Source organism: Bubalus kerabau, chromosome 18, assembly GCF_029407905.1.
Source record: "Bubalus kerabau isolate K-KA32 ecotype Philippines breed swamp buffalo chromosome 18, PCC_UOA_SB_1v2, whole genome shotgun sequence".
Taxonomy (NCBI): Eukaryota; Metazoa; Chordata; class Mammalia; order Artiodactyla; family Bovidae; genus Bubalus; species Bubalus kerabau.
In genome coordinates, this window is record NC_073641.1 from 38,560,697 (window position 1) to 38,582,471 (window position 21,775).

Sequence of the window (21,775 nt, forward strand, 5' to 3'; positions counted from 1 at the left end):
TGCCTCAGCAAGCTCTGAGCAACACAAGATTAGCCCCACACTTAGTTCTTCTTCTTATACTTGTAAAGTTTTAGGGACCATTTTCTGTAGTTATCTGAATGAATAAATATAAATAAAAATTACTAATGAATATATTATTGATGCAAAAATATCATCGTGTTCCTAGTATATGTCAGACACTGTGCACATGGCTGTAAGTACTGAACCATCTTTGGTGCACATGTAGGATAAGGCTGTTGATAATGATGACAGCTAACCTTACTCAATGCTACTGTATCCCAGGCACTATATCCTTCGCCACCTTTTGCCTATGGTGTTCTCAATTACTCTGCAAGATTCCCTTCATTGTACAGATTAGAAAACTAAGCACAGAGAATTTAGTACCTTAAGTACCTGTACCTAATGGAAGTTCTTGACTTAAATTCTTACTTATGACCTTACTAATACTGCTAACTATATTGTTTATATATCACCTCTTTTACAAAACTGTTATTTCATGTATCACCAAATATGTGACTGGGCCTCTGGCAAAAATAATGATGATTAAGCAACTTGAAGCATTTAGTCAGATATGTAGTTCTATATGAGATCAATGATTGTAATAATGTAACTCTAGATATAGGAAGAAGAAACAAGAAGAAATATTTTTCCTGGACTATAAAAGACTAGTAAGACAGGTAGGTGACCCAGAGACTTGGCTACTGTTAACAGCTTAGCAGGTGGCGCTGTGCTAAGGAATCTGCCTGCCAATGCAGGAGATGCAAGAGACGGGTTTGATCTTGCATGCAAGTGATGGGTTCGATCACTAGGTCAGGAAGATCTCCTGGAGTAGGAAATGACAACCCGCTCCAGTATTCTTGCCTGGGAAATCCTACAGACACAAGAGCCTGGCAAGTTACAGTCCATAGGGTTGCAAAGAGTTGGACACAACTGAAGCGACTGAATATGCACATATAATATACCAATCAGATGGGATACAGAACATTAAAAGGTACAGAACCCATAGTAGTCATATCATATAAACTTCAGCATGAACCCAAGAGCAAGCAGGCAGTTTCATTTTGATTGAGATTTTTATATCAAATCTGCTCTTCAATTATTAACTTCACTTTTTTCAGTCACTAAGTATGTCCAACTTGGTGACCCCATGGACTACAGCATGCCAGGCTTCTCTGTCCTCCACTATCTCCCAGAGTTTGCTCAAGTTCATGTCCATTGATTCAGTGATACTACCTAAACATCTCAACCTCTGCCACCCTGTTTATAGAAGAATTTAGGACGAACCTGTTTGCAAAGACAAGCAAAGTGTTAACATCTCATCTGAATCCAGACAAGAACAGTTGTAGCAGGAATATTTTATTTCATCATACAGAAATGATATATAATAGCTATATGTAAAATCTTAATTCACCTGAATATAGTTTTTTTTATTCTGGAAAAAATTTCAAAAGGCTTTTAAAATACCCATTTACTTCACTTTAACCAATAACAAAAGTTTTATTCCATGAAATAAACTGGATAACCAGAAGGGATCTTAAATTTGCATAAAACATCATATGGACAATCTGCAATGAAAAATACACCCACATTTTGAAAACAAAGTCAATGTGATTGAAAAACACTTCTGGCATAATATGGGAAATCTAAAGCTACAACTTCTCCTCTAACACCTTTTATAATCATCACAGGCAAAGTACATCATTCTTTAAGGAAGTTGAGATTGTTAGCTCCTTTATATAGGCTTCCTATTCTTAGAAGTGCCTTATCTTAGACTTGGAGAACATCAAGTTTCAAATACTCAAAGAGATGGGAAATGCAAGCACAAAAACCTAGTTTTAAAGGCCCTTTCTGAGATCACACAGTACAAACTTCCAACTGGTAAAGTCACCCTTTCCGAGCAGATGGTCACAGAGCCTCCAGCAGTGAGGAACTCATTACGACACAAGCAACATCAGTGCATTTGTCTGGGTGGCTCTAACTGTAACACCTTTCTTAAACTGGATCCAAGACTCCCTTCCTTCTAACATCTCCTTGTGAGTCCTGGTCCTGCCTTCTTTGGCTATGCTAATCCTAGTTTTTCCTCTCTAACAGAGACTGTCAAAGTCTCAAAGAAAAATACGACGTCTTCCTCAAAGTCTTAAAAATATACCATTTTCTGTAATTTCTAAATAATCCAAATACTCTATGGTGGTAACCATAGAGTAAACCATGTAAACCATGAGTTTACATCCAGCAGATTCCAATAACTTTCTATCACACTAATATGTATCTATCAATGCAAGAGGAAAGACAACCCTGAAAAGCATCAAAACACGCTTTGTAATTAATAAAAACAGTGGAATAAACTATCTTAAATGACAGAATTTAAATAAATTGCTAGGCTGAAAACTGGGGGAAATTCAGTAGAAAGAAAACTGGTCCTAGAGCCAAGTCAACCTGACCTAAAATTTGTGCTTACTATATTTTAGTTTGACCATGGTCAACAGGCTTAATTTTTCTGTTCCATATTAAATAGTTTATTAATCTTGCAAATAACATGCCCTATACATCTTCCTTTCACTCTTATTCTTTCCCTCTAATTCCCAAAGTGACTGAGTTGCATTTAACCTACTATCTCCCTGCCTTGTGTCCACAGCACACATTTATTCAGTCTGTAATGGGCACCTCCTCTTAGAAAGTTGCTGAAATGCAACTATGCTACCAAAAATCAAACTCTAAGAGCAAGATGAGACAAATGCTAGGCTATCTAACAAACTAGGTGTACTAACATATAACTGTCCTCTCAAATCTACCCCTGCTGCTGCTGCTGCTGCGTCGCTTCAGTTGTGTCCGACTCTGTGCGACCCCATAGACGGCAGCCCACCAGGCTCCTCTGTCTCTGGGGTTCTCCAGGCAAGAACACTGGAGTGGGTTGCCATTTCCTTCTCCACAAATCTACCCCTAGGCCCCCCTAAATAGATAGGGGATTCAACAGATTCACTGAGAATCTATTTTTAAGCTTAGTTATAATCAAGCTTAAAAATAGCTGGACTACGAAGTCAAGTGGGCATTAGGAAGCATCACCACGAACAAAACGAGTGGAGGTGATAGAATTCCAGTTGAGCTATTTCAAATTCTAAAAGAGGATGCTGTTAAAGTGCTGCACTCAATATGCCAGCAAATTTGGAAAACTCAGTAGTGGCCACAGGACTGGAAAAGGTCATTTTTCATTCCAATCCCAAAGAAAGGCAATGCCAAATAATGCTCGAACTACCACACAATTGCACTCATCTCACACATTAGCAAAGTAATGCTCAAAATCCTCCAAGCTAGGCTTCAACAGTACATGAACCGAGGACTTCCAGATATTCAAACTGGATTTAGAAAAGGCAGAGGAACCAGAGATTAAATTGTCAACATCCATTGGAACATAGAAAAAGCAAGAGAATTCTGGAAGAACATCTATTTCTGCTTCACTGACTACGCTAAAGCCTTCGACTATGTGGATCACAACATACTGGAAAATTCTTCAAGAGATGAGAATGCCAGACCACACTACCTGCCTCCTGAGAAATCTGTATGCAGGTCAAGAAACAACAGTTAGAACTGGACATGGAACAACGGACTGGTTCAAAATTGGGGAAGGAGTACGTCAAGGCTGTATATTGTTACTTTGCTTATTTAACTTATATGCAGAGTACATCATGCAAAATGCTGGGCTGGATGAAGCACAAGCTAGAATCAAGACTGCCAGAAGAAATATCGATAGCCTCAGATATGCAGATGATACCACCCTTATGGCAGAACGCAAAGAGGAACTAAAGAGCCTCTTGATGAAAGTGAAAGAGAAGAGTGAAAAAGCTGGCTTAAGACTCAGCATTCAAAAAACTAAGATCACGGAATCTGGTCCCATCACTTCATGGCAAATAAATGGGGAAATAGTGAGAGAATTTATTTTCTTGGGCTCCAAAATCATTGCAGATAGTGACTGTAGCCATAAAATTTAAAAAACACTTGCTCCTTGGAAGAAAAGCTATGACCAACCTTGACAGCATACAAAAAGCAGAGACATTACTTTGCCAACAAAGGTCCATCTAGTCAAAGCTCTGGTTTTTCCAGTAGTCATGTATGGATGTGAGAGTTGGACCATAAAGAAAGTTGAGTGCTGAAGAATTGATGCTTTTGAACTGTGGTGTTGAAAAGGCTCTTGAGAGTCCCCTGGACTGCAAGGAGATCCAACCAGTCAATCCTAAAGGATATCAGTCCTGAATATTCACTGGAAGGATTAATGCTGAAGCTGGAGCTCCAAAACTTTGGCCACCTGATGCAAAGAACTGACTCATTTGAAAAGACCCTGATGCTGGGGAAGACTGAAGATGGGAGGAGATGGGGACAAAGGAGGATGAGATGGTTGGATGGCATCACGGGTGAGATGGACATGAGTTTGAGTAGGCTCTGGGAGCAATATGTGAACCGTGAACTTCCAGATGTTCAACCTTGTTTTAGAAAAGGCAGAGGAACCAGACATCAAATTGCCAACATCTGATGGATCATCGAAAAAGCAAAAGAGTTCCAGAAAAACATCTATTTCTGCTGTATTGACTATGCCAAAGCCTTTGACTGTGTGGATCACAAGAAACAGTGGGAAATTCTGAAAGAGATGGGAATACCAGACCTGCCTCTTGAGAAACCTGTACGCAGGTCAGGAAGCAATAGTTAGAACTGGACATGGAACAACAGACTGGTTGCAAATAGGAAAGGGGGTACGTCAAGGCTGTATATTGTCACCCTGCTTATTTAACTTCTATGCAGAGTACATCATGAGAAACGCTGGGCTGGAAGAAGCACAAGCTGGAATCAAGATTGCCAGGAGAAATATCAATAACCTCAGATATGCAGATGACACCACCCTTATGGCAGAAAGGGAAGAGGAACTAAAAAGCCTCTTGATGAAAGTGAAAGAGGAGAGTGAAAAAGTTGGCTTAAAGCTCAACATTCAGAAAACGAAGACCATGGCATCTGGTCCCATCACTTCATGGAAACAGATGGGGAAACAGTGGAAACAGTGTCAGACTTTATTTTTTGGGGCTCCAAAATCACTGCAGATGGTGACTGCAGCCATGAAATTAAAAGACGCTTACTCCTTGGAAGGAAAGTTATGACCAACTTAGAGAGCATATTAAAAAGCAGAGACATTACTTTGCCAACAAGGTCCGTCTAGTGAAGGCTATGGTTTTTCCAGTGGTCATCTATGGGTGTGAGAGTTGGACTATAAAGAAAGCTGAGCACTGAAGAATTGATGCTTGTGAACTGTAGTGTTGGAGAAGACTCCTGAGAGTCCCTTGGACTGCAAAGAGATCCAACCAGTCCATCCTGAAGGAGATCAGTCCTGGGTGTTCATTGGAAGGACTGATGCTGAGGCTGAAACTCCAATACTCTGGCCACCTGATGCAAAGAGCTGACTCATTGGAAAAGACCCTGATGCTGGGAAAGATTGAAGGCAGGAGGAGAAGGGGACAACATAGGATGAGATGGCTGGATGGCATCATTGACTCGATGGACGTGGGTTTGGGTAGACTCTGGGAGTTGGTGATGGACAGGGAGGCCTGGCATGCTGCGGTTCATGGGGTCACAAAGAGATGGACCTGACTGCGCGACTGAACTGAACTGGGAGCTGGTGATGGACAGGGAAGCCTGGTGTGCTGCAGTCCATGGGGTCGCAAAGAGTCAGACACAACTGAGCAACTGAACTGAACTGAACTGAAGCAAAGGTACCACGTATCTTGTATCATCTGTCAACCTAGCATCTCATTAGTGTTTCTTCCATAAATAACAATGTGATTACCTACCTTCCAGAAGGAGAGCTGCAATTAAAAAATGCTGGGAAACTAGAGCTGCACTATTAACAAAATAAAGCAGCTTCTATCTGTAGGGTTCTAGAAAATTTCATGAATTCTTAGAAGTGATAAAGACAGTGATTAAATAGTAACTGAAATGGGAAAGTCTTTTTGAAATGGCTAGCCTAGTGCCTGCATATGACGGTCAGTCAATTTAACATGTGCTCCTACTTCTTAATTTCTGAGCACCAAAGCCTAGTCCATTAATTCCTTGATCAAGGATAAAAACCATTTGCAGTAGAGGCAGGGAAGCAAAGTGGTTAGTCCCACAGTCTGGTGTGAGACTACTCAAGTATGAATTCTAGCTCTACCACTTATTAGCTATCTAACAGTCAGAAAAAAGGAGGATCAGTAACACTACCTACCTCATAGGGTTATTGTAAAGATAAAATGAGAAAGTTCAGGTCAAGTCCTTAGAAAGGAGACTAACAATCAATAAGTGTTGGCCGATAATAATGGTATTGTGAACCTGCTGTGTTCCAAGCACTGTGCTAGGTGCATTACATAGACTATTTTTATTCCTCATGTAAATCCTTGCAAAGTAGGTACATTTTTCATTTCATAGATAAGGGAATAGATTCAGAGAGGATGAATAATCATTCTAGGCTTAAGGTCAGTAGCAGGACTTACACCACCTTGGTTGACTCTCAAAATCGTATTTCTTTACCTTGAAATTGCTTGATAAAGAAAAACTGTGAAAATATGTTGTATCATCTTTAAAACAGAGTTTAAAAGCAATAATGTATTTAATACCACTGAACTGTACATTAAAAATAATTAAGATGGTTAAAAAAAAAAAAAAAAAAGAAACCCCGAGGAAAAGACTGGGAAAGATTGAGGGCGGAGGTGAAGGGGATGACAGAGGATAAGATGGTTTGATGGCATCACCGACTGTATCATGGACTAAGTGGACATGAGTTTGGGCAAGCTCTAGGAGTTGGTGATGGAGAGGGAAGCCTGGCGTGCTGCAGTCCATGGGGTCGCAAAGAGTCGGACACAAATGAGTGACTGAACTGATAATCAAGCAATTCCAATCAATTCTATATTTTCAATCACATGTTAGGGTTACTTGCTATACCACCAGTATTAAAAATGTTCCAGGATTCTTTGAACGCCAAGAGTAAACAACAGAATAAGTATAGATGGGTGCGTGCACGCATGCATGCTTAGTTGTTCAGGCGTGTCCGACTCTCTCAACCCCATGGACTGTAGCCCACCGGGCTCCTCTGTCCATGGGATTCTCTAGGCAAGAATACTAGAGTGGGCAGCCATTCCCTTCTCCAGGGGATCTTCCCCACCCAGGGATCAAACTCGGTCTCCTGCATTGCATGCAGATTCTTTACCCTCTGAGCCACCAGGGAACCCCCAAAATACAGGCCTAGACTGAATATAATTTCATCCTGTTTCTCTGACTTTGGAGATATATAGTAAGGATTATGAGAATAATGTATACAAAAGTATAGGAACTGTCATATAAAAGTACTTTTCAATTCGCTATTCCCACAAAGTCATTTCAATTACAGAAAATTAGACAATAAAACCTCTCCAAAAGATTCTGCAATAGTCAAATTAATATACTGTATGAACACGGCATTCCTAGAGATAGAAGAGATGGGCAGACAACAAAGATACTGCTTAATATCTACAATCAAAAAGAGAGAGAAACAGAGACAAAGGAGGCTAAAGATGGTAATTTCAATAAAAAAAAAATCATGATCTCTTGCTCTGTTCCTATATCTGACCCTATTTTCAGATCAGAAACCAATTGACTATAGAGGTAGCCAGATTCCTAAGAGGACGGACAGTGCTCCTCAGTGGGGCAGTAATTCTCGTCCTTCCAAAAACGGATTGTTGACTATAGACTGAATAAAGTAGTAGTCTCAACTGTAGCCACCATGCTAACTGGGATATCAGTATAGCTAGAGCAGACTAACAAAGCCTTGGGTTGACTTGGGCTCAAGGAGTTCCCATTGGCCTGGCCAAAGTTTTCAAAGAACTGTACTGCAGTCTGAGATTCTTCTTAGCCAGCCCTCCTTCGTTGCCTCCCTCTTTCCTTCACAGGAGTCAGATCTGCATCACCACCTGATACTCTCCAGTTCTCCACACACTTTTCCCTTACAGGAGATTTGGCAACAAATCTTTTATGCATCTAATGCTGCCTTAACATTTGCTTCTCTGAGAACCCTAACTAACAGAGGACATTAGCAAACAAGACACAAGCAGAGAACTTTAAAGGCATATATGTAGGGACTTGCTTTCTTGCTGCTTTTGGAACTCTTGTGAAAAATTACAAGATGCTTTCTGGATGACCAGGGACATGTGTCCAGTCATTCCACAGCACCAGCGGACAGCTAGCCAATAGCCAGACATGCTGGTGAGGCCAGTCTAGAGTACCCAGCCTTGACGGAGCAGTTAGTTAAGTGCAGATGCAGTAGAGAAGCCAAGCCAGTTCAGACCAGAAGATCTGCCCCCGACCCAGAGAATTGTGAGAAATAATTACTGCTTGTTGTTTAAAGCTACTAAGTTCTAGGGGAGTTTCTTATGCAGCAAAAGCTAACTAATACAACACATGAAGGATGTGAACAGGTGGAGCAGATCGTAAGCATTGTATGTGTCTATCATTATTATGGGTCAGGTGATACTACAGGAGCATTAATAAAGTTTTAAGAAGGTTAATTCTTGCTCCCCTACCTTAGCACTCTACCAAATAATGTTCATCATAAACTAGTCCTGCTGCTGCTACTGCTGCAAAGTCGCTTCAGTCATGTCCGACTCTTAGCGACCCCATGGACTGTAGCCCACCAGGCTCCTCCATCCATGGGATTTTCCAGGCAAGAGTACTGTACAAACCAACAATTAAAATTAATTCAACTGTATCATGTCTGTACTTTATATAATCATTACACTCCGCTTTCGCCTTTTTGCATCTGCCTGTGAGAATAAAAGTTCTCTCTAGTAATGTTTCTTAATCTTTGCTGGCATTGCTTGAGATAATTATTGTCTCTAGATAGTTGTAGAGTGTTTTCATCCAGTTGCAGCCATTTCTTCTATATATTCTTTGACACTAAGACAATGATTCCAGAAGACAATATTTGAGTAAGAGAGGTGAATACTTGGAAATAGCTCATTCATGGAAAACAAAGAAGGGAGGGTTGTGTGCTTAAATTGCTTTTCTTTATGTTACCAGATGAATAACATTGCTGATCCTTTCTTTCAAGTAGGTCAGCTTCAGATTATTTCTTTCCCAGGCTCATCATCTGAACTCTAAGAACCCCAATGAGTCTTAGAGCACAGAATAATATGTAATGTATCACATGTCATGGTGCTTACAAGATGAACATAAAAAATATAGCAAATGAAACTCTGAACTTTTGAGCATGTTTCAAGGAAACAACATATTTCATACCAAGTTGACAGTTTCCAAGTTCCTAACTTTTTTTAAAACAGATAATTATATTCCAGCCAAGATGTTGTCCCCTTTCCTCATTCCTTTCCACTCTCTACCTCTCTTTCTTTATTTTTTAAAAATAAAGACAAAGACAATGATATCTGACAAAGGTTTCTGGAAAGTCCATTTATCATCTCTCATAAAATAGTGTAATAATAAAATTTTTAGGATCCATATTTACAACGTCAATCACATTTACTGAGGACCCATTATACACACAACATAGAGATAACAAATGAAGAGACAGTGTAGAATTTTCTTACAATGATTCACAAGTTGGGAAAGGAGAAGAAACACTTAAGACCTCTTATTCTTTCATAAAACATTTCCTGCATCAAACATAAGCCAGGTTTAAAGGGCATCAAAATGACTAAGAACTGACTTCTGCCATAAAAAGGACACTCAAGGGAGGGGTGAGGGGAGGGGAGACACCAAGAGAAGGGAGGGAGGGAGGAAGTGAGAGGGAGCATGTATGATCAGAGCTGAACTTTTCAGCAGGATTCTCCACTCTCAGTCCAGGTTCACTGCTGCAACCACTGTGATTTCAGAAAACAGTTATGACCCGTAGGATTTATTCTTCAACTGTATTTGGCAAAGAGATAGCCCAGCCTTCATTCGTCACTGGACAATGTTGCAATTTCATGTGTTTGGTCATCTCGGACCAGGTGAACGCAGTGTGCCACTACCTAGGGCCCTGTCTGATGACCAGCTGGAAGCTGCAGCTGCAGAAGGCTCAGCCACGAGCTCTGTGAGTCACAGGCAGAACATGATGCCACTGCTCTGGAATCTTCTGGCTCCCCATGTGCTTGCAACTTGAAATTCAAGGTGTTTACTTTAGTCTATAAAACAAACCCCTTATGGCTCGGGCACAAGTTACCTTCACATTAATCTCCCTTCTTATAAACCTGAGCTGAGATCAGCTGGTATCCCAGTTAGGCACTCAAGATTTATGCTTCAGAAATCTGGATGCAAATAAACGTTAGAGCCCTACAAAAAACTCCTGCTTTTAGGATTGCAAGAAAGCATGAAATCAAACTTTGGACTTGGAGACTCCATTTCTAACCTCTGAGACATCATATAGACTCATTTAAAGATGGGGCCATTATCTTATTAGAGCTTTTAAATATCTGCTATATTTTACTATTATAATTTTAAGCAAAGTATAAGTTTACTGGGGGAAAAAATGAGGTAATACAGAATCTCATATGATATTTTGTGGCTCTCTAAATGAGGATACACCTATGTCACCAAAAGGAAAGATTTAAGAAGAAAGTCCTTCTAAAGAGAAGTCTCAAAGCAGGGTTTCCCAAAAGATGTTGTGTGTAACATCATCAGATCTAGGGGTGGGGGATGGGATGGGGGGGTCATTCTATAGCCAAGTAAGCCTGGGAAACCAGAGTTTATTTGCGTACCGTGGCCTTGTCTTGAAGATTCACAATGCACATTAGTAGATTAAAAGCCAGGGTCTTTTAAGTAGTAGTCCTAGAATAAATCAACTTCTCTAACATTTCCAAAGCTTATTTCACTATGGAACCATTTTTTTTTTTCCCTCCTCCTTTTCAGAAAGTACTTACTAACATGAACAGAATTAACATTCTCTGGATCTTAATTGGGGAACTATATATTTAGAGCAAGGGTTAGTAAACTTTTTCTAGAAAAGGCCAGACAGTAAATATTTTAGGCTTTGGGGACTGTGAAGTCTCTGCTGCAACTATTCACTTCTGCTGTGACAGTATGAAAGCAGCCACAGACAGTAAACAAGTGGATGAGGCTGTGGTCCAACAAAACCTTATTTATAAAAAGAGGTGGCAGGCTGGATTCAGCCTGTAGTTTGCTGACCTTGGATCTACAGAGAATAAAAATCTTTGGGAGAGGCACTCTATTTGTAAAAATCATTGTTACATAAACTAAAAAGGCTTCCTTGTGATTCAACAATAATTTTAAGTTGTAACACTAATGGTAATGGCAATAGTAATAATAATCACAGGTACATTTACTGAACATACTGCTACTTGATGCAACATAAAATTTCCTAATTTCATTCTTAAAACAAGCCTCCTGTAGTTATCATCTCATTTAACAACCAAGAAAACTGATGCTTAGAGAGGTAACTTACCCAAAGAATATGACTAATAAATAGAGCAAAAATTGGAACCCTGAATCTAACTCTAGAAACTGTACTCCTTACTAAAACACCATTTTTTTAACTTATTTATATATCTATATTTACATTTGCAGGCGTGTTTTAAACTAGACTGGTTTTGGGTTTGCATAGATTATTACTATAATTGCTCTAAATGAACTGCATCTCCTTGTACTCCCAGGAAAGGCAATGCAAGGAGAGAGATGGATAACATAAAGTAACTTTTTTCTTCTTCAAACCTCACTCTTTTTTTTTTTTTACACTATTAGGGATTTCTGGGAAAAAATGCTATTACAAATTCCATCTAAGGCAGAAGCTACCAGCCTTTCATCCATACAGGGGCAGTGAAAATCACAAACCAGTCATTTTTCAGCTCCTCTAGCCCCGGTCAATGGATGTGGCACATGATAATACAGCTAATACAGTAAATGCTAAATTTATAGCATTTACTCTGAGCTAGACACTGTCCTGGGAGAAGGCAATGGCACCCCACTCCAGTACTGTTGCCTGGAAAATCCCATGGATGGAGGAGCCTGGTAGGCTGCAGTCCATGAGGTTGCTAAGAGTCGGACACGACTGAGTGACTTCACTTTCACTTTCCACTTTCATGCATTGGAGAAGGAAATGGCAACCCACTCCAGTGTTCTTGCCTGGAGAATCCCAGGGACGGAGAAGCCTGGTAGGCTGCAGTCCATGGGATCGCACAGAGTCGGAAACGACTGAAGTGACGCAGCAGCAGCAGCAGACACTGTCCTAGGTGCATGGTATTAACCTCTTAAAATCCTCCAAGAGCCTTATGAAATAAGCACTATTATATCTTTGTTTTTCAGGGAGAGCATGGTGGTGCAGAAAGGTAAGGTCATGTATGTGGTCAGTCAGTGGCAGAGCCAGGATTTGAATCTAAGCAGCCTGGCTCTGGGACCTGCACCTTTAACCACCACTGTACTCATACATCCTCATGGCTCTTCTGACTTGAGTCTCCCTCAGCTCGGACCCCCATTTGCAACTAAGGTGGACCTGGACTCTGTGTAGCACCCTTGCTCTTTCCGTATTAAGCCAGTCCTCTCCTCAATCACTGAGGGAATTTGAAGGTGAAAGGTGGGAAAGTGCAGCAAGACAGTGAAGGCGGGCTAGTGGGTGAGCAAACACAACAGTTTTTGGAAACAGATAAAGTCACTGTCCATGACCAGACCCAATTCCAGGTCACTAGCTCAACTCAGCCCATAAGCATATGCTGACAAGCCTTTACTCAAGAAGATCACACTGAGAGTCCCTGAAGTAACTTAAAGCTTGGTAAATAACACAGGACACAGCTAGCACTGAGGAGATCCTACTGACTGCTGTGGATCTCCTGAGCTGCCCTTGTGCGATGCTGCTACCTTTTTGCATCCATCTTTACTCCTAAGCTTGGAGTAACAGGAGTTAGGATCTTAGACTGGCAACAGCACATAAAAAACACAAATGTGGACACAAGCGCAGCTTTCAATTCAGCTCTTTAATTGAAGAGGAACTTGAAAGCCACTATGCCAACACCGGAAGCACGGTGCCGTGGAATGACCTGCCTAGACAGGAGGGAAAGCCCGGCGGTCCCCCCTTTGAAGTCCAGCTGCCTGAGATTCACTGGCAGCCGACCTTCAAAGAGAGCCGATGCTTCCTTCCCTCAGCCTGGCCGCCAAGCTTCCCGGGCAGCTGAGCAGATTTAGCCACTCTCTGCCCAGCTGTCTGTGAACTCTGGCAGCCAGTTCAAGTGAGGGATAGAGAGGTGGTGTGGGAGGGAGTGGGAGGAAGAGTGAGTGGGGCGGGGGGGGGGGGGGTTGGTGGAGGGTGGCGGGCCCAGTGGCGCCAGGGCAAAGAGGATGCTGGGTCCCCTCGGAGCCAACTTTATCAATGTCAGTCAAAAGACCAAGCTTCCAAGGGGAGCCCAGTCCAGCGCCACTACAAAGCAACTATTGGGTGAGCACAGAAATTTCAAATACTTCATCCTTCAAAAGCTGAGTGAATCTCAAATGCACTCTCCTACAGATGCCCCAGTTGCTGCAGAAAGCAGTCCACGCTCGACATAGGGGCGCAGGGGACAAAGTTCAGGTCGAGAATCAAAAATGCACCATCCTTAACTAATTTTGATTTTCCAGCATTGTGAGTTTATGCTTCTTGGGGACTTTCGGGGTTGTTTGCCCAGTTTGTTGTGGCAACCCTTCTGTTCCCCTGGCAGCCAGTAGATGAAACCACTTCTCTGTTTCTGGGCCTGTGTGGCAGATGCTTGGAGAAGACTGACACGTAGAACATAAACATCACCAGTGTGTTGGTACGTTTATCCTCTGGAACCATATGCTTGAAACAGAGGACAGTGTGTGTTGTCAGCTGCAGGTGCAAAAGGGATACAGAACAGTCCTACTGGTGACAACGAACTTTCAGAAGAAGTCTATCTAAGAACCAGATCTTATGTTTGGTAAAGTGGGAGGCTACGAAAGTGACAGACATACAGAAAAATGGAAACCAAAGAACCGAAGCATCATGAACGGAGGAGTCAATTATCAGATCTGCATTTCAGATGGAGCCCTCTGGAAGCCACCTGGAGAGGAAGAGAGGAAGACTGGAAGCCAGAGTAAAAATGATGATCGATTTCATGAAGCCTTTCCTCTAGCTTTGTACAATTTGGTTAGGAAAGAAATGCAAGGACATGCTTGTACTGAGCACCATGACAACATGAGGGAAAGACCTAAGTATTCACATAGACTACTGTATTAAGTTACTAGCTACAAACACATCCTCCTCCTTGCTCTTTAGATGTCTTTAAAACTGTATGACACAGCAGCCCAGCATTAAGTGCAATGATATCAAAGAAACACAATCCAGGACTTCCCTGGTGGTACACTGGATAAGAATCTGCCTGCCAATGCAAGAGACACAGGTTTGATCCCTGGTCCGGGAAGACCCCACATGCCGTGGAGCAACTAAGCCCGTGGGCCACAACTATTGAGCCTGTGCTCGAGAGTCCAGGACCTGCAACTGCTGAAGCCTAAATATCTTGGAGCCAGTGCTCTGCAAGAAGAGAAGCCAGCACAGTGAGAAAACCCAAGCGCCACAACTAGAGAGCAGCCCCTGCTTGCACAACTAGAGAAAAGCCTGCACCGCAACGAAGATCCAGAACAGCCAGAAATAATAAATAAAAATCACAAAAAAGAAACAATCCAAAACGTATTATCTGACTTTAAAAGTAATAACACTAAGCCTACAGAAGGAGCACCAATTAATATTTGCTGAAATCAGTCCAACTTTTTTCACTTATTCTACAAATATGTATGGAATCCTTGCCACGTGCAGGTCACTATGCCAGGTGCTGCAGGTAACACATTAGTATTAATGAAATGGCTCCTTTCTCTCCAGGAGATCTGGCCAGAAAGGGAGGCAAACATAAAGACAAATATTTAGACTGCGTTGTGCAATAAAAAATGGTAGTATCCCCTAGTTATATAGTAAACCCACAAAATAGTGGTTAACTCTCCCATGGCAGTATACTGGTGATAGGTTGGAGGTGGAGGAAAGAGAAATCGGGCAAAGTCTGGTAGGAGGCTTGACCGTGCTCAAGGTTAAGGAGGAGATTACTAAGAATACAAAATGGGGAGGGAGGAGGGAGGAGGGTTCAGGATGGGGAACACATGTAAACCTGTGGCGGATTCATTTTGATATTTGGCAAATCTAATACAGTTATGTAAAGTTTAAAAATAAAATAAAATTAATAAAAAAAAAATAAAAAAAATAAATAAATAAATATTTAGTTCCTTAAAAAAAAAAAAAAAAAAAAAAAAAAAAGAATACAAAAAAGTTTTTTACTCCCCTAGAGGGCTCAGAATACAAAAGACTCAGAAGTGTGACACAGCACTTAGCTTTTGGAACCACAGGAGGTACTACAAACAAATCTTGTAGCCTGTAAGACTGGAGAGCAGGCAGTCAAATCATTAGTGGCTTCATATGCGTTATGGAGAGTTTATCTGTACCCATGGGCAACGCTGAGCCTCTGAAGGGTTTTGAGGAGAGAAGGGTAATATGATCATATCTGTATTTCAAAAGATTACTCTGCAGTTGTAGGAAAGATAAACTGGAAAAGGGAAGACTGAGGGCAGGCAGAAAAGTTAAGAAACACCTGCAGCGGTCCAAGTAGGAGCAGGTGGGGCTTGTAGTTGAGTGATGGAGTACGTCCATCAGCTTAAGTTGTATCATTAACTTTGATACGGGCAGTTTTCCACGCGTAAGTGAAGTGGACACGGCAAATACTGTGTACCTTGGGTAGGAAACTGACAATGAAAGAAGGAAGAGTTGAATAAGGCTTTTGTTAAATCAGCTAAATAAGAAGCAGAAGCTTCAGCATATTTTCTAGGAGCCAGTAGGGATAAAAAGGATAAAAATACAGGAAAGGGAGTAACTGATAGAATTAAGTCTCAGAGGAAGCAGGAAGAATGTGATCAAGTGCACAGGTGGAAGGATTAGTGAGGAACTAGAAGAGAAAGACCTCTTCCTTGGAGACTTCAAGGAAGAAGGCTGAGAGACCAAGAAAGTCTGATCACAGAGACACATTTATACATAAGAGGGTGAAAAATCTGACAAAAGTCCAACCTAGTATCCTTACTTTCCCATGTGAAGGAGAGTTGACTGAGTAGGGAGCAAGGGACTATAAAATGGACCAGAGAAGAGCTGGGAATGTTTGAAAATATCCGATGAGATGAAATGACAGAGATAACTGAATAAAAGGTAATGAGGGCCAAGGAGAAAACATATATCATAAACCTGGAATGGTAGCAACCTGAAAAACTAACTTTTATCAGGCTGGACTGGAGCTAGACTGAGGAAGCAAAGGAACCACACTTCTGGGGCTGCTAAGCAGTAAACAAAAAATAAAGAACAGCTAACAATCTCAGTAAAATGTATACTGCAGAAGTCAAATGACCTTTTCTCCAAGGACTACAGCCCAGGGTTAACTGGATTAAATTTGTGTTTTGCACCCCCAGATCAAAGTTAAGGTCAATGTAATGCAACTTTAACTTGGTAGCTCAATTATAAAAATAAAACTTTTTAAAAATGTACACTTTATTAAAGAAAATGCCTTCACAACAACTAAAAATGGTAGTTTTACTTATTCTGGGATTCTCCAGGCGAGAATACTGGACTAGGTTGCCATTCCCTTCTCCGGGGATCTTCCCTATCCAGGGACTGAACTCAGGTCTCCCCCATTGCAGGCAGATTCTTTACTGTCTGATCCACCAGGGAAGCCCATTCTGAGCACAGCATTAACTTATTTTTTAAAAATCAGGAGTTCCAATTACACTCACTTAAGAAATCAATTTGAAGGAAATACTTATTGGTTGCCTTCAAGGACCCTGGCATTTTGCTGTGCTTGTAGGAACAGACACAAAAACACAATGCTACCTTCAAGATGATGATGCTTTAACTCACCTTCTAAGTACTTAAATAACTTTCTTATGTCTGTCAAAAATTTCCTCACTCATTAAATTTGTTCATGATCCTGGCGACGTGACTCACTAAAACCACAAAAATGAACACTGATCAAGTAGTAACTATCAGAGAAAAAGGGTTTCTTAGAAAGTATTTTCAACCATATGATAGCACGTATATGTGGAATCTAAAATATGACTTAAGTGAACTTATCTACAAAACAGACTCTCAGATATAGAGAACAGACTTGTGGTTGTCAAGGGGACTGAGGAAGAAGGGGTTAGCAGATGCAAACCATTGTATAGAGAATGATAAACAACAGGTCCTACTACATGTACAGGGAACTATATTCACAATCCTGTGATAAACCATAATGGAAAAGAATATGAAAAAATACACACACACTCATATAAAACTGAACCACTTTGCTGTACAGCAGAAATTAACACAACATTGTAAATCAACTATATTTCAATAAAATAAATTTTAGAAAAGTATCTTCATTTATTTTTTAATTCAAAGAAGAGAGAAGAAATGAATAGAAATTTATAAAAATCTACATGCACTCAAGAAATTAGGGATTTCCAGCTTTTCCGAATAAACTAAAAGACATTACAGCCCTTATTTCCACATTACAACAACAGGCTGATGGAGGATATGTATGTGGAAAAAACCACTCAGTTTTCATCTGTAGTTTTCCATCACTATTCACACAGAATACTTCACTTCTGACACTTCTGGTTACCAAATGTGTGGGGGGTTTTCCCCCACACCAAGCAGTTCTCCAAGACATCAGCTCAGAGTCCTCCAGTGGAGCTCAATTCTGACCCTACGGAGGGCAAAGTTCAGCCCTACAAGTCTGCACCTACCCCACTCCCACTTCAGGTGCCAATCACAAGCGGGAGATCCCCAGCCTCCTTGGGTTCAACTAATTTGCTAGAGCAACTCACTGAACCCTAACAAATACTTATGTGCATTGATTAATTTATTATAGGATGTGATAAAGAATACAGATACACAGGGTGAGGTCTGGCTTCTGTCCCATGGAGTTGGAGTACATCACCCTCTCAGTACATGGATGTGTTCACTAACCTGGAAGCTCTCCCAACTCCATGCTTCATGGATTTTTATGGAGGCTTCCTTCTCTAGAGAAGTGGGGAACAGGGCTGATAATTCCAGGCTTCTAATCATGTGGTCCTTGTGGTGACCAGCCCCCATCTAAGAGCCATCCGAGTCACCAGACTGGAACAAAAGCTGCTCCCAGTATTCTCATCACATAGGAATTTACAAGCGTTTTAGAAACCCTGTGTCACGAATTGGAGATGAAGACCAAATGTATGTATTTCTTATAAATCACAATATCATAGAGGGGGAAAAAAGACTGCATTAAGGTAACATGACAAAAGAAGTTGTCTTAATTTGAAGTAAAGAAGATGTAACATTTAACAGTAAGATATTATTAAACATAAGCATAGGGATGCACTGAACTTTTTTTTTTTTAAGCCAATAGCTATAATTTATTAAGTGCTTAGAATTTTTTCCAGCATTTTTGTTATTTGGTGCACTGAATATTTTAATCAAGGCAGATTGTTTCCTCCTTTGAGCAGACAGATATGTTTTGGGAATGGACACAAACCAATCTTTTTTGGGATCCAATACTGAGATCCAAGAAAAATATTCGAAGTATTTATTAGCATTTACCTTTACCTTGGAAAACATTTACTTATCTAAACTGTGCTATCTCCATAAGCTCAAAATATTTTCTTAAATGATCCTTTTCACCTGAGTTTTAATGGAAAAATATTGAGGATCTGCTGTTTATCAGTATGTCAAATTCTGAAGGGCTATCTATAAGTGCATCTACTTCTAAGATGCTTCCCACCATCTGCAGGTGGCAGGCACAGATGATGCGCTTTGGTCCTAGGCAAAAATAATCAACTGCAGACAGAGCAGGGAATCCTCCTACCTCCTGGCCCCAGCCCTTCTACGCAAAGGTCATACATCACAGAGAAACGTGAAGGACAGATCACCTGCCAGACCCAAGACCCCTTAAGACACAAAGTAGTGTCTGGTTTGTTATGAAGTCAAAGGAAGGAAACTTGCCTGTGTTCTAGACCCAAACTGTCTAACACGGAAGTCACTTGCCACATGCGGCTGCTGAGATCAAGAAATATGTTTACTAGAGATCTCTTCGAGTAAACAACTAGGGTACTCTTTCTGCCCCCTTCTGATGCCTATGTCAGAAGTTTTCTCTATCTCCTTTATACTTTAATAAAACTTTATTACACAAAAGCTCTGAGCGATCAAGCCTAGTCTCTGGGCCTGGATTGAATTCTTCTCCTCCAGGGGCCAAGAATCCCGGTGTCTTCGCGTGATTCAACAACAACCTTTCATCTTGGGGGCTTGTCTGGGATCCTTCAGGACAAGGTAAGGATGCTTGGAGCTCTAGTTCTTTGTTCTCTTAGCAAACACGTTTTCTGCTGTGCTTTACTAACTCTACAGTGTGCTTGTGTGAATGAATGACATGCCCTGCGTGAAGCAAGTAAGGAGCCCTGCTCTGCAGTTCCATGGTGATCTTATACAGCTTATGGCAGAAACATGTCAGGGGTTATACCGACCTGCCAATGCCAAGAGGCACCCAATGTCTCCTTCGGGAACCGACCAGAAATGGGCAAAGCGTGTGGACCGAACTCTCCTTTCTCGGTCAAACTTTTCAGTCTCTTTGACCATTTCATAACTCCTTGGAAATTAGAAGTACTAACCTAATCTATGGCAACCCACTCCAGTACTCTTGCCTGGAAAATCTCATGGACGGAGGGGCCTGGTGGGTTGTAGTCCATGGGGTCGCTAGGAGTCAGACACGATTGAGCGACTTCACTTTCACTTTTCACTTTCATGCATTGGAGAAGGAAATGGCAACCCACTCCAGTGTTCTTGCCTGGAGAATCCCAGGGACGGGCGAGCCTGGTGGGCTGCCGTCTATGGGGTCACACAGAGTCGGACACAATTGAAGCGACTTAGCAGCAGCAGCAGCAGCAGAGATCTCTTCAAGAAAATCAGACATACCAAGGGAACATTTCATGCAAAGATGGGCACAATAAAGGACAGAAACAGTATGGACCTAACAGAAGCAGAAGATATTAAGAAGAGGTGGCAAGAATACATGGAAGAACTATACAAAAAAATTCTTCATGACCCAGATAACCACGATTGTGTGATCACTCACCTAGAGCCAGACATCCTGGAGTCCAAAGTCAAGTGGGCCTTAGGAAGCATCACCATGAACAAAGCTAGTGGAGGTGATGGAATTCCAGTTGAGCTATTTCAAATCCTAAAAGATGATGCTGTGAGAGTGCTGCACTCAATATACGAGCAAATCTGGAAAACTCATTAGTGGCCACAGGACTGGAAAAGGTCAGTTTTCATTCCAATCCCAAAGAAAGGCAACGCCAAAGAATGTTCAAACTACCACACAATTGTACTCATCTCATATGCTAGCAAATAATGCTCAAAATTCTCCGAGTGAGGCTTTAACAGTATGTGAACTGAGAACTTCCAGATGTTCAAGCTGGATTTAGAAAAGGCAGAGGAACTAGAGATCAAATTGCCAATATCCGCTGGATCACAGAAAAAGCAAGAGAATTCCAGAAGAACATTTACTTCTGCTTCATTGACTATGCTAAAGCCTTTGACTGTGTGGATCACAATAAACTGTGGAAAATTCTTCAAGAGACGGGAATACCAGACTACCTTACCTGCCTCCTGAGAAATCTGTATGCAGGTCAAGAAGCAACCGTTAGAACCGGACATGGATCACTGGACTGGTTCCAAACTGGGAAAGGAATACGTCAAGGCTTTATATTGTTATCTTGCTTACGTAACTGACATACAGAGTATATCATGGGAAATGCTGAGCTGGATGAAGCACAAGCTGGAATCAAGACTGTCAGGAGAAATATCAATAGCCTCAGATATGCAGATGACACCACACTTATGGCAGAAAGCAAAGAGGAACTGAGGAGCCTCTTAATGAAATTGAGAGTGAAAAAGCTGGCTTGAAACTCAACATTCAAAAAACTAAGATCATGGCATCTGATGCCATCACTTCATGGCAAATATTGGGGACACAATGGAAATAGCAACAGACTTTATTTTCCTGGGCTCCAAAATCACTGCATGTGGTGACTACAGCTATGAAATTAAAAAAATGCTTGCTCCTTGGAAGAAAAGCTATGACCAACCTAGACAGCATATTAGAAAGCAGAGACATTACTTTGCTGACAAAGGTCCATCTAGTCAAAGCTATGGTTTTTCCAGTAGTCATGTATGGATGTGAGAGTTGGACCATAAAGAAAGCTGAGAGCTGAAGAATTGATGCTTTTGAACTGTGGTGTTGGAGAAGACTCTTGAGAGTCCCTTGGACAGCAAGGAGATCCAACCAGTCCATCCTAAAGGAAATCAGTTTTGAATATTCACTGGAAGGAATGATGCTGAAGCTGAAGCTCCAATACTTTGGCCATCTGATGCAAAGAACTGACTCATTTGAAAAGACCCTGATGCTGGGAAAGATTGAAGGCAGGAAGAGAAGGGGACAACAGAGGATGAGATGGCTGGACAGCATCACGACTCCATCACCGACTCAATGGACATGAGTTTGAGCAACCTCGGGGAGTTGGTGACGGACAGGGAAGCCTGTCGTGCTGCAATTCATGGGATTGCAAAAAGTCAGACAGAACTGAGCGAATGAAATGAACTGAGGTCCACGCAGTTGTTGCAAATGTCAAGATTTCCTTCTTATCTATGGGTGAATAATATTCCATTGCATATATACACCACAATTTCTTTATTAAAAAATAA

The 21,775-nt window shown here is 41.3% G+C and overlaps 1 protein-coding gene across 1 annotated transcript in view; it reads right to left on the reverse strand.

Annotated features, from left to right (window-relative positions):
- The window catches only part of WDR70 (WD repeat domain 70), a 283,113-nt gene that overhangs the window by 49,944 nt on the left and 211,394 nt on the right, over window positions 1-21,775 (reverse strand). The window lies entirely within an intron of this gene.